Here is a 17856-nt window from a genome sequence, read left to right as displayed (position 1 = left end):
AGTTTCTGTAAGATTGTCCAAATCTACAATGCCCAAATCTACAATGCCTAGTAGATCAGTTTCACCTTTTCCTAAAGGGAAGCTTCAGGCTCTCTTGAGGAATTTAGTTTCCCTTTCCTTTGTTTTTTGGCAAGAACACTTAGTACTATTGATTAACTCTTGTTTGAAGGCTTATTTATATACATATTTCCTCATTTTGGGAAATGAATGTAAAGAATCAGTGTGCAAAAATTGCCACTGATTTTTTTTCATTCTTGTGTTATAATTTTATTGTTCTACTGTGTTAAGCTTAATTATTTGAAATTCTGTACAATTTTTATCATGGTATGGGTAAGAGAGAAGTGACTTCTATAATCTTTGTAATTATTTATATGGAAAGTTAATTTTTTGTTTAATTTACAACTTAAGATTGAGTTTATAAGATGCCCAAATAGACAGGAGGAAATAGGAAACTATTAGCTAATTATCTCTGTGCTTTATTTTCATAAATAAAGTCTGGATAAGCTAAATAGTTAGCTAGAAGATTGATTGCTCCTCCTAAAGATGTTATACTGCCTTGTTAATCTTACTATAATAACATTCTAAGTTTAATTATGGGAAATTAGAAAATTTACTTAAAACTGGGTTTAAAATCAATCATAATTTTCATGTGAGATACTCACTTTTGATTCTTATAAAAGGGTTCATTCCATTTAATTAAATGTGGATTCTGATCAAAATTTTTAGGTGACAGTCAAATATTAGCTCCCATTTCTTTTACCAGCTTCCAATAGTAGTGGACTCTCTCTCTCTCCTCTTCCTCTCTCTCTCTCTTTCTCTCTCTCTCTCTCTCACACACACATACACACACACGCATAGATGTCAGGAAATATTCACACAAAAACAGGATTTGAGAATTTGTAACTATTTTGCCATTTGAGATTACATGGAATGAAGCAATCCCAAGCTAAATTAAACTTAACTACATAAATTATTGGTTATTTATACAACCTGTCTCAGCTTGAAGTCTTAGCTAAACAGTATTCTGTACAATGAAAATTAAAAACTAGGTTAAAATACAAGCAATAACAGTTTTTTTAAACACAATAGTTTTGTTTTTTTAGATGGGAAGATACATATTCAGGTAAAAAATCCAAGGCAATGTTCCATGGGAAGAAAAGGAGAATATCTCTATAACATTAAAACAGAAGGGGTACGTGCAGCTGCAATATTCTTCGAACATGAGCAAGATTAATCAAGGAGGCTATTTGAGAACTGGCACAAATTTAAATGGTTATAAAGTTTTAAAGTCCTATGAAATGTCCAGGTAAATGGCAAACTGGACACTCTGAACTCTCTTTAGACCTTATAGGGTATGAGAAAATTGTTCTATCTGGCAGTTTCAGTTCCTGCCATTATATCTATGAGGCAGCCTAAATCTTGACAACAAATTTCTAAGACTCAAAAAGAATTTTTTGCTCTCTTGAGCTGGTGGTGTGGCTCAAGTTTTAGATTGCCTGCCTAGCAGATGCTAGGCTCTGATTCAAAACCCCAGTTCTCAAGAAGAAGAATGAATTTTTGCTCTTTCTTTGATCACTTGGCATGTATTTTAAATTTTGTTACTAAAAGCCATGTAAGTCAGTGCTACTCATGTAAGTCAGTACTACTCACTATAAATAACAAAAAAGGAACTTTTAAATATGAAAAGAACTTTTGAATAGTTCTAGTGCATTTATAAACAATAGAAAGCTCATAAGTAAAATTTAAATCAGATCTTATAGTAAATCTTATAGTAAAAAAATTTACTGAATAGCAGTAAAGAATTAGTATCTTTTGATGAGCTTCAGGGATAAGATCCATATTTATCCCAAAGTCTCTAAATCTTTCCTTTTAATTGTTTTTATCCTTACTGTGATTCTTTTTCCATTTTTGACTTGTCTTATCCATATATGTCCATTTAATCTCTTCCTACTTCTCTTACTTTTACTTCACTTTTTGCAACTCATTTCTCTTTCTAATTCTCATCACTTTCTCTTCTCAGTAACTTTTATTTAAAATTCTTGTGAGGAAAACATTTTACATTTGTCTATTGCAGTAAACAATTACCAAATGTTCTTTAGCTAACATGGAAGGCTTGAGTTGTCCAGTTTGCTTTTCATTCTCTCCAGTTATTCTTTGACTTTAATACTATACTCAACTGGAAAATGCACTCATTAAAGCCACTCAAAATCTTGTTCTTTCATAATCAGTGATCTATGTTCACTCACTGTCTTGCCAGTACCTTTGTTTTGCATTTGGCACTGTACTTCATTTTGTTCTTGAGTATGTTCACATCACTCAGCTGCCTGGTTTTTCTCCTGCATCTGTGTCCACTCTTCTCAGTATCTTCTACTCTCCCCTTTGTTTTACTTTTGTTAGAGCAAAAACTGTTGGTTACAAGAAATGAGTCTATTGAATTGTTATTGGCTCTAACATAGAAATCCTCAGGAGATTGGGAAAATAAGTTATGAAATGAGAAGGGATAAAATGAAGTAAGGCAGCCACTCAGCAGACAAACTCAATTCCCCACAACAGCTCAGTGAAGACTAATATTACTGTTGCTGAACTCTCTGATGACGTAGTTCACACCATCCATTCCATTGTTGAGAGTGGGACACATTTGCTAGAATCCTCATGCATTTGTTTGGGATTCAATTCCAAAATTCAATTTTGGTCCTCTGTTTCTTTGTTTCTCCAACTTCAAATTACAAATCCATAGTTGTTTAGTTAAAATTACTAAATCTGGATTAACTCTTCTTACTCTAGATGCAACAAGTTCAGAAGTTTCTAGCTGTAGAGTATTACTCTCTGTCCATCACCAAGACATATGTGGTAGAAAAGGAGATTAGCTAAATTCCATCTAAGGAATGATGTGAATACTCTTTATAATGTGTTTAAAAATTTTTTGAGACAGTTTTCTCTTTGTAGTACAGACTGGCCTGACACTTGTGACTTCTTAACCTTTGCCTCCCAAGTACTGGGAGAACAGCTGTGTACCACATTGTTCTGCTTATAACCTGTTTAATGCATTTTCTTAAGGTCCTTTCTTCATTCTGCTGTAATTTTGATATACTTTAGTGCATAGGACATCTGATTCTATACCTTTAATTATTACAATGACTCCTATGTCATTATTTTGATTAGTGATAGTTTGCACTATGTGTCCATTAGAAGATATTTCTTACACATATCTGCCAAAGATCCTGAGTTCTTAATCTCATTTTAAGTCACCATATATATCACTCTAGTATTTCATTGATCATTCTTTACAATCTAATATGTTATAGAGTCCTATTGACATTGCACACTGAATCCTTCTAAATCAATTTCTTTGTCCCAGTGATCACATATGGACTAGGCACTGTGCATGATTTCTACACTAATATTTTACATTCTGTAATTTGATGATAAACCTCACTAGAAAATTCTGATATGTAATGTAAGTTGTGATACCTATACAGTAGAAAGAATTTCACTTTCATTGTGACATTATACCATTGTTAAAGATTTCCTCTACTTATGCTTTTATTAATTTTCTAATGATTATATTTTACCTGGTTCAATTCAACATTTTGACTCTAGTGTCCCCTCCCTGCAGCCTATTTTCCACAAAAACAATTATTTAAATGATAGCTTCCATTCCACAATCTATCTTAAAGGTTTCATTGCATGGCTATTGCCTGATAAATAGCAGTCAAGGTCCTTTGCATGGCTATCAACTCATTTTAAAGGTCTGGACTTACAAAGATGTATTTCTTTATATTGTATCCATATATCAGATGCATAATTTTTCCACATACTCAATAATGTTTACATAAATTTAGCATATGCTTATAATGGCTTTCCTTTTCCCCTAAATCTGTTTATTTCTAAATCTTGAATGAAGTGAGATAATTGCATTTTTCTGTCCCTTCAGTTCTACTCATGTTTCCATCAATTAGGGTATAATAAATATTGGACATTCTTATAAATGTGTGGTTTTTTCAACTACTCTTAAAATACTTTTCACTTTTAAGTAGAAAAGAATGTTTATTGAGCACTTAGTGCTTTTTATTTCATAGGATATCAAGTGAGGACATGGAAAAGGAAAATTTAACATTCCTGACAGAGTTTGTTCTCATAGGAATTTCACACCAACCAAAATGCAAACACCCCTGTTCCTGGTGTTCTTGGTGACATATCTTATCACTATATCAGGGAACCTTGGTCTTATTGCTGTCATCTGGAATGACCCTCACCTTCACATTCCAATGTACTTCTTGGGAATTTAGCCTTTGTAGATGCTTGGTTATCATCCTCAGTGACACCAAAAGTGCTGGTCAGTTTGTTAGCTAATAGTAAGAGGATATTTTTCTTTGAATGCATGACACAATGTTTTTCCTTTGGAATCAATGCAACCACAGAATGTTTCCTCTTGGCAGCCATGGCTTATGATTGCTATTTAGCCATATGCAAGCCTTTACTTTACCCAGTGATTGTGACCAAAAGATTATGCATCCGACTATTGGTTTTGTTATTTCTTGGTGACTTTTTTCATTCCTTGCTTCATGAAAGCTCTTTAAAAAGACTAACCTTCTATAATGCCAAAATAATCTCTCACTTTTATTGTGTCATTATACCATTGTTAAAGATTTCCTGAAGTAATCCTTCTATTAATTTTCTATTGATTTTTATTTTGTCTGGTTCAATTCAAGTATTCACCATTTTGACTATACTCACTTCTTATACCTTTATTCTCTTTTCAGTCTTAAAGAAGAAGTCTGTCAAAGGCATAAGGAAAGCCTTTTCAACCTGTGGAGCCCATCTCTTATCTGTGTCTTTGTACTATAGGACACTCCTCTTCATGTATGTGTGCCCTGCATCTTCACAAGAAGATAATCAAGATATGTTGGACTATTTATTTTATTCTGTCATAATTCTTATGCTAAATCCCATTATCTATAGTTTGAGAAATAATCAAGTTCTTGATTCCCTTATAAAAACATTAAAGAGAAATGTTTAGGTCTTATATTAGAAGGCATTTTCTTTTTAACAAAGAAGTCACAAATTCATTTTTGTTAAATTTGAATATTTTTTGGTACATGTTGATTTTTTTGCAATTACGTTGTCCTAGATTTTTAATTTAAATTTTATAATTTTACTGTGATATGGGGTTTGAACACAGAGCATCATGCTTGCTAATCAAGCACTCTACCACTTGAGACTCACCCTGAACCCTTTTGCTTTGTTTTTCAGATTTGGTCACACTTCTACCTGGGTTCGTCTCTGACTGGCATAATCTTTCATCCACCTCCTAAGTAGCTAGGATTACAGGTATGCACCACTATGCCTGGATTGTTTTTTGAGATATCATCTCACTAAATTTTTTTTTTTTCATCTGGGCTGGCTTTGAACCACAATCTTCTTATCTCTGTCTACTTAGTAGCTAGGATTATATGCACACACCACCATGCCAGGTCTCTAGGTTTTTATGGATTTGGGGGGCGGGTATCACCATATAGTACAGGCTGGCCTTGAACTAGTTCTGTGGTAGAGACTGGCTTTGAATTTGTGATTCCCTTGCTTCATTTTCATGAGCTCTAGAATTCTAGGATGTGCCAACCATATCCAACTACAGTCCAAACTTTTTATTTGTGTGCAGGTGTTGCAGATGGGCTATGGGAGAATTATGTACCGGTCCTGGTCCTGGTTTCAAATGGTGCTTTCTTTCTTGTGAAAACAACTTCTCCTTGGGACTGGATGGCCAGTTTAACCCAGGAACTGCTATATGTCTATTGGTGCCACAATCCTGCACAAACATCCTGACCTTATAATAAGGTTTCAGTGCTCATGATAATTAATATTTTCGGAAGAGTTTTCACCTTCTGGTTCTGCTTGTTCTTCTTCCCTTCTGCACACTAAAATTTCAGTGCAGGTGCTTGATCTTGGTAACAGAATACCCAACCCCTATCCAGAATTCCTTCCAGCTCACCTCATGCTCCACAAGCCTGCAGAACAGATTTTTAATGACTATTGTCATTAGTAAATATCAAACTCAACTAAATATTTGTATATGTCATTGAAAAACATATAAGTGTTTAACTCATACTATGATAATTAAAGAAAAAGCAAATAAAAGCATCTTATTGGCATGCATGTCTTTAGTGTAGTTTATAAATGCATTAGGTGATAAAATCACGCAGATCCTCTAATGAGGACTTAGGTATGAAGTCTGTCCTAGACTGCAGACTCATCACATTTACTCCATGGTGGTAATATGCTTGTGTGGTTGAACACAGGCAAATTCATGAATTCAGCTGTCTATGAAAAAGTCCTTTATTCATCTTCATTTAGGAAGTAGTAAATACTTTTTTCATAAGGATTCAATTCAGAAGAAATTATCAGAAATAGAAAAGTAATAAATAAGAACGAAATTAAAATAGTGAAGTAGGGACAACCTAACAGAGCATTCTCTTTTCTCCCCCGTATTCCTTTGAGCAAGGAGGGGCCAGTTGTTTACCCTGAATATTGTGCCTTCTAAAGATATTTTCAAATGTTTCTATGTTCTTGGCATTCTTTAAATCCTCACTAATTTAGAAAGGTAAGTGACTAATAAAAATGTTTGAAAAATGAGGCTAACAGATTAGAATGAAGAACTAAATTGGTGTGCTTGTAGAGATTAAAAGACAAGTTGCAAAATACAAGGGAAATTATACCAAACTTCTAAGATTTAAAAAAAAAAAGTAAGTAAAAGAAAGTGATATTTAAAGGTATAGAAATGTTCATGTATAGATATTTTACAATGTGGAATTTTATACCCTTATTACAAAAGTTCAAATGTCTTTATCTTTTTTTTACTTTTTGCAGTAGAGGGCCTCACACTTGTTAGACAGGCACCCTACCAATTGCCATACCCCCAGTCCTTTTTGCATTAGATAATTTTGAAATATGGTCTTGGTTTATTCCCAGGCAGGTTTGATTGCAGTTCTTCTATTGTGCCTCATCATATCAGGTGGGTACCACTGTGCACATACTTGCATTGGTGGGGTCTCTTGAACATTTTCCCCAGACTGGTATTGACCTTCACAATCTCTGCTTCCCTATGAGCTAGGATTGCAGGCATGAAGTCATCATACCTGGCTAAGATTTTTTTCAAAGGTGTGTCTCCCATATTCCTGCTTTCATGAAGCATTTCCTGATAATCTCAGAGGATAGGAAAGCTAAATCATTTGATGTATTTGGCAGTTTCTTTATTCATCTTAGTCAAATTGCCCTTGTGTGCTATTTATTTTTCTTATAAAGGATTACAAACCAAAGTGTTATTACTCTTTCTATCTTTTGGAGTATATGGGCAATGACATACATAGATAAGATACTAAGTAATTATTTGGGAAATAGTAAAATTGAGTTGAATCTGATTTTAAAAAGTACATAGCAGAAACTGTTCTGCCCTTATCTCTAATTTTGTTGAAGACAGAGTATAAACAATAATAAGAAAGACAAAGCATTTTTGCTAGTTGAGATAGGGATAGTTATACAGGGAGATTTCTAGCATTGCTTCCATGTACAAATGTGTTACATTCTAAGTTGATTCTTCTCAAACTGACCTTTTCTATAGTTCCTGATCCCCTTCTCCTATTGACCTTTGTTGCTTTGAAGTTTCTGCATTAGTTCCTTTGCATTGAGGACATCAAATACTATCATGTCAAACTTTTTCTTGGGAAACATTACTGACTTTAAATTAGCCAGTAACTCAATTTCTTCTTTTCAGTAAGGTTAATTGGAGGAACCTCTGTACCTTTGAAAAAAATCTCTTGTCAAGGTAGATGTTTCAACTTTGGAAAAAATATTTTCAAAGAAATTTCATGTATAGTTATTTATTTGCTGCAACTCCTTTTGAGTAGATCCCTTTTACATAATCCTTATTTTAGGTAACAATGACATCATATTTTACTGTATTTTTCAAGAGAAGGAAGGAAGCTTAGTAAATGTGCACTGAAAGTTTATACATGTGAAGATTTTTAGATAGCAGAATAAATAGTATACATGTATGAATTATATATATGCGCATAAGTATGCATATGTCTATGTGTGTCCATTTAACCATTCATCCATCTACCTACCTGCCCATTTATCTCCCAACTCATATGCAAATCTGTCGAGAATGGTGGGGGATACCACCATCTACAGTGCATAACTTGCTGAGATGGGAAAGCTTCTGCTGTGGTAAAATGTGACATCACTAGAACCATGTTACAGATTCCAGTCTATGGCGAAAGACCTGAGAACAAGGAGTGTTCAGGGGAAAGATGAGAGATGGAAAGGTTCAACAGTCAAGCAGAGAGTAAATTCACCTTCCTTCACCTTTTTTAATTTTAATATTCTGATATTAAAATAAAGTATTTTTTATTTTAATATTCTCAATAGATAGCTTGAGGATAGTATTCTTTACTCAGTTCACCAATTCAAATGCTAATCTCTTCCAAATACATTATCATGGACTCACTAAGAAATACTACTTAATAGGATATCTGGGTAGCCTATGGCCCAGTGATACCTACATTAAATTAGCCATTCCTTTGTCACCCTGGAACCCACATGTGTAATATTAAACCAAATTTAATCTCTACATAAAAACAACAACAAGGAGTCTGAATCTGTTCAGGTTACTATAGCAAAACTACCATAAATTGTGTGGCTTATACAGAACAAATATTTGTTTCTCACACTTCCAAGTGTTCGGTAGTTGAAGATTAAATCTCCAGCAAATTGTTTCTGTAAGCATTTACTTTCTTATTAATGACCTTCCTGCTGTGCTTTCACAAGATGAATTGGAGAAACAAGACACTTTTTTTCTCATATAGGGGAACTAATCTTAATCATGAGGGCTCTTCATTCATGATATTGTCTCTTATACAGCCTCCAGTTCAGCTCTCAATATCATTTCAATTATAACATATGAAATTTGACTGGACACAAATATTTAGACCAGAGCATTCAGCCCAGGGTCCCCTAAAATTTATGTTCTTTTCATAAAAAAGTTCATTCATTCCATCCCCATAGCCATTCTGGCATCAACTTAAAAGTCAATGTATTCATTGGTGAAATACTGTAGCAAAAATTCTTTGAACAATGACTATGTACTGAAAAAATAAAAGATAGGAATGTAAAACAATGTCTTGTGAGGGGATAGTTACTACTGGGATGGGGGAATGGTGAATTGGGAGTATAAATGGGGATGAAAATGGTTGATGTACTTTATATGCTTATATGAAACTAGAACAATGAAACCTGTTGAGTCCATTTTACATAGTGGGGAATATGCAGAAGGAGGATGAGGGAGAATGATGGTTGGGTGAATCTAGCCAAGGTACATTGTTAGTATATATGTAGATGTCACAATGAAACCTCTCTATGTAACTAATATATGTCTATAAAAGTGTTTTAAAGGTTGATTTGTCAGCACTACAATATAAAAAATATAAAATTAAAAAAGAATTGTGGAAGTAGAAATACCATTTTTATTTTATTCATATTACATTTAATATGCCTACCCATTATCAAATATTTAATATACAATTAAACATAAAAGATAAGGATGGAGGTCAGGAATCATCAGAATATATACTTAAAGCCTTGGAACTAAGTCAGATCATCTCTCAGAAGAGCACCACTGCTGCTAAAACCTCAGGGACAATACCAAGCATTGCTCTCCCAGTCTCATTCTCTGTTGTCCAAATGATTCCCTACATCACAGACATTAGTCCAAGGGATTACTAGACACACACTAGACTAGGAGATACCATGGGGAAACAAAGTACAATAATATACAATGGATAGAGTTTTCTCAGTCCTTTCTCCCCACCAAGGATGCAAGTTGGCAGATGACACTGAAAGCGTGATATACTTCCATGAGTTCCCCAGCAGTTGCTCATTGGCTACCTATGACTCTCTGCATTTTCTCTTATTCAAGATAGCATAGCTTTTTGTAAAGTATTGATGAAGTTATCACTGAAATACTCTCAAACCCACTTGTTACTTAAAAAAAAAGTCATATTCAAACCGTGGGATTTATTATTACTCTATAATAGTTATGCATTTTTAGCTGATTATGACAGATCAGGATGTTTAAATAATTTGAAGTTTGGTGAGCCTTATAATTTGATCTCTATGAATGAATTTTCTTGTATTTATGATCCCCATAGAAAGAATTCCTTACTTATCTCCTATCTAGCTCTGGAGTCAGATGCTGCTATTGTTTTAGTCACATGGGAGTTCAGGCATGGCTGAGTTCCCAAGACCCATTTCCAAGAGTTTGAGGGACAGAAGAGGAAGCAAGAGCTCAGCTCCAATTCTATTCTCTGAAGACTTAGCTCTTTCCACAGATGATTGAAACCAGTAATGCCCAACTTACTCAACTCTGTTGAAGAGAGTCTAACCTCAACCACAAATCTAATCATATCCTCAGCCATGCTTCATATTAATGTATTCTACATTAAGCTCAGCCCTTATTTAAAAACAGGGGATGGTTTATTGTACATTGTCTGAGATGGGACTTTTTAAAGATATGTAGATGTTTTCTGGACAAAGAAAGATTGAGAAGGGAAATGCTAAACAGTACTCCAGGCATGAATGCTTATGAAGCATTTGAAAAATGGAAATTATTTACCAGTGAGGCTGCAGCATTGTGCTGATTAGAGAACTCAGTACTCATAATTGTATTCTGGGTAGATTACTCTGTTGTTACAATTCTTCCATTTCTTGTGTGAAATGAATATTGAATGAGTTAGATTTTCATAATTGAATAATTGCTCAAGAAAAGTTTTGAAGGCAGTGGGAAGATAGACTAAGCTATGCTCAACAGAGAAATACATAATTGGAGATATGAAAGTTACTTTATTTTTATTTGTTCATTTGTTCATCAGCTTATTCACTTGTTCCTTCTTTTATTTCTTCCTTCACTATATTTCTTTCTTCTCTCATATATTTAAATGATATAATTTTTCTAAATTATATGGTGAGTTTGCATTATGCTAGTTACAATATTAGATACCACGGCTAAGAAACAGACATGCCCCCTTTGTAGAATGGGGAAATGTTTAGATTAATATGGCTTATGCCCCAAAGTTTCTTCTGTTGGAAGCTTGGTACCCAGTGTGGCAATGTAGGAGATAACAGATCTTTATAAGAGGAGGCCTAGTGTGGGGTCTCTTAGGTAATTGTGGTGTTTCTCTCAGTAATATTTGGTAACTTTTATGGGACCTCTGAGTTCTCTGGAGAGATAGTTGTTTTAAGACCTATAACAGCTTCTGTCATATCCTGTTTTACCATGTGATCTCTCCCTCTTGCACACATTCTTGTCATCTACCGTGAGGTCCTAACTCCTAACTGGAGGCTGTACTAATAGAACTTCCCAATCCTGTTTCGTGAGCTTTTGAAACTACACATTATATAAGACCTCTCTTCTGTACAAAGTTCTCAGCTTCAGGTATTTTGTTATAGTGAAGCAATGCTGACTAATATAGGCCAAAATGTATAATATACAGATACTAATAATTGAATGTAAAATTACATCTTCTCTATCATTAAGGGAAGATCACTGGAGACATATAGCTTGTAATGGAGGGATTAGATTAGTTACAAAATGTAGGAAATATATGTTAATCCTGTATGCTCTGCAACCATGATGTTTGGCTATTCCACTTTTTAGTCAATCTTGGAAAAACATTGTTTAATCTCTCAGGACTTCAAAGTTTCATCAGAAAAATACATATCATTGTGGATTATATTTTGAATAAAATGGTATTTTAAAGATTTAACAAATTATTTTATGTGAAACAATAGAAGAAACACTAGTACAAAGTAAGTGCTCAATGAGTGATAAATGCTGTCACTATCTCCATCACATCACTACTCATCATTGCAACTATGGTTTGGGGGCTTTGAGAGAAAGATTTTCTTAAAGAAATTTGGCCTGTAATCCTAACTACTCAGGAGGGTGAGATTGGGAGGTGAGGTCAAGATTGATGACAATCCAAGGAAAAGTCTGCAAGACCACATCTCAGTCAACAAAGGCTGGGCATGGTGGCATGTGCCTGTCAGCCCAGAGGGAGTGAGGAGCATAAACAACTGTGGATGTAGCTCAACTGGTAGAGCATCTTCTTAGCAGAAATAAGGTTCTTAGTTTAACCCCATTACTTCAAGAAAAAAAAAGAAGTGACTAGTGAACTGAATTCTGGAGGTTTTTGAAGAGAAGTTACAAGAAAGGGTGTAGTGGGTAGGTTGTGAGGAGAAAAACATAAGTCCCTATTTCTGGAGGGAACATGGCAAGTTCAAGGTACAGGAAGAGGGACATGAGGCAGTTTTGGGGGAAAATGGTGCAAGAGGGGCTAGAAATGTAGGAAGTGGTTAGATAATATGGGGTGTTGTGAACAATATTAAGAATTTGGTGTTTTTCTTTTTTTTTTCTAACAGCAATAAGAATTCATGGATAGTTTTTATAAAGAAACCCAACATGATCAGATTTTCATTCTATGCCTTAATTCCAGATACAGCATGAAAAATTTATGGGAAGTTGGCAAAACTGGATATAGACAAACTAAATTTTGAAATTTTCTAAGAAAAAGAGATAGTGGTGGCATAAACCAGATGGTGGCAGTAAGAGTTTGGAAATAATAATGTAGAATGAGCAGGAACATTTGCTGGGTTAGATACAGGATTAAGAGAAGAAAGTTCTATAGTTCTGGTTTTTGAAACAGGATGTTGATGACACTCACGGAAACTGGAAACATAGGACAAATATCAAATTTGAGGAAAGAGGCAGAAAGAGATGCTCAGCTTCACACATGCTCAGTAAATGGAGCCTCCAAGACGATGCGTGGCTCAAAGCAGAGATCTGGATGTACATTTTTGTGAAGATGTGTAATTAGCTGACAAACTAGCTACAGGTACAGAGGTAGTATCTAAAGCCTAGAAGAGTTTCCAGATAAGAAGTAGAGGCTCAAGTGATAGAGTGTCTTCCTAGCAAGTGCGAGGCTCTGGTGTTCAAGCCCCACTACTGCCCCAAAAAGTAAATAAATAAAAAATGATACATTGGGCTGATGGAATGAGGCCTGTAGTCAAATTACAGTACCACAGAAAAAAGAAATAGAGCTTTATCATATTCAGAATTTTGAAACACTTTTGGTTTATCTTTGCACTTTGTATATATTTCCATATATCACATCACATGTTTTCAAAATCTATCATTGCTTTGTTTTCACTCACTCACAAAATGTTACATAACCTATCATAAGCACTTAATATGAGAATTTTATAATTTGGAAATGCTTTTGGTGTACATATTAAATTGGTACCAAACTGAAATTCTACTATCTACTTGTCCTATTTGAACTTACCATAAAAAAGTATATAAAATTCAAGGATATAGATAGGAAACCCATCATGTAGCTGCTGCTCATTGAGATTTCATGATCACAGATCATTATTCCAGAGAAAAATCAGTACAGAAAGGTGAAGAAGGGCAGAGTGCCCTTGGAAGGACATTCTCAAGAAAACATACAACTGATAGGTTAACCCAAGATATGGAAACCATTTGGAGAGATATTGTCAACTCTGCAGAAAAATTTGCCAAAGAATTCATTATAAACAATAATGAGTGAAAGCATAAACCTACTGATTATTACCTTCAAGAAAATGAAATTTTGTGTAAGAAAATAAATATTACACTAGTACTCTTGGTAATTTCTACTATGAACAAAAACTATGCTGTCATAATAGCAAGTATGAGGCCCTGAGTTTGAACCCAAGTACAGATAAAAACAAAGGAGATGTGTATGAGGAAATGTGGAAATTATCCTATTTCACATCACTAATTTTTCATTATTTCACTATTTTCATTATTTCACAATATTATCACTATTTCATATTTGATTTTTAAAATTAGAAACTGAAAAAACAGTATAATAAGCACATGAATTAAAAATATAGATGTCTATACATAAAGAAACTGATAAAAGAATTGGTAGCTGTTCTGTGGAGTAGTATTTCTTCATTATAATTGTTGATCCCAATCAAGTATGTTAAATAACTAATGAATTCATACTTATAAATACAGTGTAAATAATGTGTACACATGTATGTAAATGCAAAAATGATACCTGTTGAAACTGTTCCAGGAATTGGGGATGAAGGAGTGCAGTGGAGGGGATGAATTCAAATACAATATATTTGATACATTGTAGGAAACTTTGTAAATGTAAATGCCACAATGTACCCAGCACAACAATAAAGGAAAAAGAGAGATTACCTATGAATCCAAAAAAAAGAAAAAGAATTAAGAGCAAGGTATAATGTACTTCAACAAAACAATCCAATTTAAAATAGTTATAAAATACTTAAGAATAAATTTATCCAAACAGGTGAAATTATGAATTATTAATGAAAGAAATTGAAGAAAACACCAAACATAGGAAAGACATGCTATGTTTATGGATTGGAAGAATCAATATATATGAAGAAATGTTCAACATTCCTAGCCATAAAGGAAATGGAAATCAAAATGTCATTGAGATTCCATCTCATACCAGTCAGAATGACAATTATCAAGACAAGAAACAACAAATGCTTGTGATGATTTGGGAGAAGGAACCATTATACACTATTGGTAGGTATGTAAACCAGTGTAGCCCATATGGAAATTAGTATAAAGGTTCTTCAAAAAAATTCCTAAAAATAGAAATACCATATGATCCTCCTATACCAGTCTTGGGCATATAAGAACTGTAAGTCAGTACACAATAGAGACATCCATGTTTATAGCAGTAGTATTCACAGTTGCTAACCTATGGAATCAGGCTAAGTGTCCATCAGTCAATGAATGGGTAAAGAAAGTATAGTATACATACATAATGGGGTATTATTCAACAATAAAGAATGAATTTGTGTTGCTTGGAAGGTGGGTAGACTGGAGATCATTGTTAAGTGAAATGATCTGATTAAAGAAAGACAAATATTGCATGTTGTCTTTCATAAATGGATTCTAGATCTGAAAAAAAAATGAATGATATTAGTATAAAACAGGATTGTTTGGGAGTGGAAACTGTTACCAGAAAAAAATGGTCCTGAAAATTACCTCGGTTCTTGTGTACAGCAGGAAAACAATTCAACCAAGACACAAAGATTTTTGTCTTTTATTTTATAAAAGTAGCAGTAAAGTTTATTAGGAGAGGAATATGTTTTCAACAGGCTGAAAGCAGATTGTCTCTAGAGTGAGAACAATGGGGCCAGGAAGTAGAGAGAGAGAGAGATTTCCTGTTCCCCATGCAGAAAATGGGAGCAAAACCACAAAATGGTAGTCCCTAACTCTCAGTTTTATACCGGAGAGCTGGGGAAATAAAAGTGGTCAAAGATAATGGGTCTGGGTATCTGAGATAGCTGCCAGAACAGGGATGAGTGACACTCCCAAATCACACCCAATCACACCCAAATTCTACCCAAATCACAGAGACAATAGGTGTGCTTTATAACTTCCCTTTTCATTACTCTCTACCCATGCAAGGATCCTGGTAGTTTGTTAGCATCTTAAAGAGGAAAGCAAAGCAGGTAGCTCCTCTTTGTCTCCCTGTTCCTGTAACTTTAGCATCTAAAAGATAGGAGGGGCTAGTCATTCTGGCTCCTCTCATTCCAATGTCAGTCTGGCCCTTTAAATATTTGTTAAAATAACATAATTTCCCTGTCTCCTCTTATGACCACCACTTCTCTAGCACTTAACTAGACAGGTTAAGTAGATAGGTAGCACTTAACTGCTACCTATCCAAACCAGGGGAAGGGTGAAAGGAAAGGGTGATGGAGGGTGAATATGATTGCTATACTTTATATAAATGAAAACAGAATAATGAAACATGTTGAAATTATTTTAAAATGGGGGAAGAGGCAAAAATGTCTAATGGAAGAGATTAAATTGAAGTACATTATATTTGTGCAAGGAAACATCAAAATCAATCCTTTGTGTTATTAATATATGCTAAAAAAGAATTTGCATAGTAAACTCTAGAAACAAACATTTAAATAGATGAGGAAACACATTAATGAAACATTAGATAATATTCTAATACAAATGGAAGAAGTAAAGTAAGAACAGAAGAATAATAAATGAGACATAAAAAAACCTGCTGAAATAAATTTAACCATATTAATAACATTTAATATGAACATATTGAACAATCCTATTGTTGATGGTGGTCATTGCAGTCTGTGATCAGAAGATCTTGGTTTTTGTGCTCCAAATGGAAAAATCCAAGAGGAGCACATGGATGGAGTGAAGTAGGGTAGCTTTATGGAGAGAAGGGGTTGCCTGTCCTTCCAGGTGAGGAAAGGGAAGCAGAGAAAAGGGCATGGTGGGTGCAGGTAGAGTCTGCTGGCCAAGAGAGCAAAGTTTTCTTTTTAGGTGCCTTTTAAACCTATCCTACTCCATGGGAGAGCAGGCCCAGGAAGTTCCCACCCAATAATGGATCTGTGTGGAGAGGCATGGGCCTACATGAGGCCCAAACTTTACTTCTGGCCTTCCCCAAATTCCTCCTGGGAGACAATATACCAAGAAATTCGTTTTTGGGGTTTTCGAAGGGGGCAGTCCACCTTCAGTACCTGCTTTGAGCTTACAAGGGGCAGCAGACCCTACCTATAAAGGGAAATTTTCTCTATTTTTTTTCCCTTGGGGCTCATTTGGACACAAGGTGTCTGAATTATTGTACAGCATAGTTAAAGTTTTTTATGGAGATTTGGGTTGCTCATGGAGATCTCATTCTCTTGTACAGCCTTATTGCCTCATGATTTGGGTCCTAAAGGCTTTTATTCTGGAAGAAATAAAAATCTGATTTAGGAGGCATGACCTGAACATTTAATACTGATAGGAGCATCAGCAGGGACCCTGCCAGGTGTGGCAGGAAGGACAGAGTAATTTTGAAAAGTGACAGGGAGTCTTATGATTATTTTAATAACTGTAGCTATTTTTAACTTTTAGATGGCTCTGTATTTTGGACTGTAGTTAAAGGCTGGCTACATTAGGGACCAGGTGTACCAGGGACCAGGTGTTAGTCTAGTTAGAGAGTAAACATCAACGAGTCAGTTCTGTACAGAAAGAAGGCTAACTGCTTCCCTAAGCAGAAGTTAGATACCATTGAAAATAATATTGTCTTTGTTTAACTAGAAAGCCTTGGCCAGAGACATGAGTTTGTCTTTTGCCAAAAGCCTTAGCAGGCTTAAATGTTAAAGCACATGTGTAAGAACCCCTCTTTTAAAAAAATCTCTTGGCTTTGGTTACTTTTAGAGGTCTAAAAGTATGTAGTTTAATGCTTAGTAGCATTTTCAAGAATTTTTTTATATTTGTACATGTATTTATTAATAAATATTTTTGTTTAGATATTTAGGATTTCACTGTTTTCTGCCTCACTTCTGCATGAACAACATTTTTGTTCATGTTATGAACATATTAATACTTTTCACTAGAGTCACTACAGGTTTTTGGTATGCCTAATGGCCAATGAAACAAATGATGTCATCAGGGAAAAAATAACATGTTTTAATGGATGTATTCAGAAAATACACTGTCACAGATAATGAACAAGAAGCAAACTACATGAAAACATTAAATTTCATAATGAAGAACATCATTTTTAACTACAGATTCACATACCATGTAAATATAAATATACCCTAGTTAAAGATTTTGAAGATAAAAATGACAAACATGAAATAAGATATTATATTTGGTTAGAGAATAAATATCTAGGATGAATACCTACTCAAACATCATCTCTTGATCATGTGGTAAATACAATTTAAGCATATAATTTGCTTCTA

At 34.4% G+C, this 17856-nt stretch overlaps 1 pseudogene; it reads left to right on the top strand.

Annotated features, from left to right (window-relative positions):
• Window positions 1-4086: 4086 nt before the first annotated feature.
• On the top strand, window positions 4087-5020 carry LOC109674420 (olfactory receptor 5H8-like; annotated as a pseudogene).
• Window positions 5021-17856: the final 12836 nt, after the last annotated feature.

The sequence above is a fragment of the Castor canadensis genome, chromosome 5, assembly GCF_047511655.1.
Source record: "Castor canadensis chromosome 5, mCasCan1.hap1v2, whole genome shotgun sequence".
Lineage (NCBI taxonomy): Eukaryota > Metazoa > Chordata > Mammalia > Rodentia > Castoridae > Castor > Castor canadensis.
Note: the sequence above shows the minus strand (reverse complement) of the source record. Positions and strands in the feature narration are given on the sequence as shown.